We start from the raw sequence: 1,102 nt of genomic DNA, 5'->3' as shown, positions 1-1,102 counted from the left end.
CGGCCTGGCAGGGCACTGCCGAAACTTCCCAGGAGTTTTTCTTTCTCTCTTCCTCCTTTTTTCTTTCCCCTTTTCTCTTTCTTTTTCAAGTGTGTTGCTTCCCCCTCACCGTTGTTAAGGAAATAATTTTCCAGGTATACACAGATTAGAACTGAAGCTACCAGCCAAAATTACTGGTAATCTCAGCCATTTCTCTTGCGACAAAGCTGCTTTAATTTAGGTAGCAGCCTTTTAGGTGCTAATTTTCAACGCGGTCTCTCGATTTCCACCGCTGCTTGCCCTTTTGCTCCTTTTGGGGAAGGCTCCTTCAGTTCGACCCGTTTAAAACACACCGCTCTGCACCTCTGCAAGTCAGAGCGTCCCAAAACCGGAGGGTTTTGCCCACGTAAATAAAGCCCCTGCATGCGCAATGCAATCTCAGCGTGACAAAACCGTCTTGCGAAGGGCAACAGCGGTGAGCCGGGCAGAAAAGGAGGAGAGAGACACGGCAGAGAATTTCACGGGTGTTTGCTCCCCCCAGACATGGCCCCCAACTTTCGGGTTAACTTTCCCCCTGCTTCTGCTGATAGTTGTGCTGAGACTCGGGCTCCCCGGCACATCTGGGCATGTGAAGCTCTAGAAGAAAAGGGACCCGAAAAACCCCGTCTCTACCTGGACTCGATTTAATTATCTTGCAATTTTGACGGGTTTCACTGAGTTGAAAAGCTCTTATTTTTAAAGCCTTTTTCTTTTTTTTTTTAAATTTGCTTCACCCCCTACTTCTCTAGTTTCAGCAGCAATTTTAGCTTTCGAAACAGCAAAACATCAGTCAAAATATTTCGGTACAGGTTTTGCTCAGTCCTTCACTACTGTTTTTCCTCCGTTAAGTCCCTTTCTAAGAGCTATGGGTTTTGTTGCCCCATCTTGTAGCCTTGTGGGGTAAATAACGTCACATTACGACTTCATGGAACAAAACTGGGGTTTTTTTGTTTGTTTGTTTGTTTCTGTATTTGCTTATTGTTAGTGTTTGAAATACACCACGGGAAAACTTGCTGGCAGGAATATTCTCTTGCGTTTTTACTTTGTTTCCTAGAAAAGGAGTCTGACTTCCCCCCCCCCCCCA

The sequence above is a fragment of the Aptenodytes forsteri genome, unplaced genomic scaffold, assembly GCF_000699145.1.
Source record: "Aptenodytes forsteri isolate BGI_AS27 unplaced genomic scaffold, ASM69914v1 Scaffold582, whole genome shotgun sequence".
NCBI classification, from domain to species: domain Eukaryota; kingdom Metazoa; phylum Chordata; class Aves; order Sphenisciformes; family Spheniscidae; genus Aptenodytes; species Aptenodytes forsteri.
The sequence above is the reverse complement of the archived record's forward strand: the minus strand, read 5'-3'. Positions refer to the sequence as shown.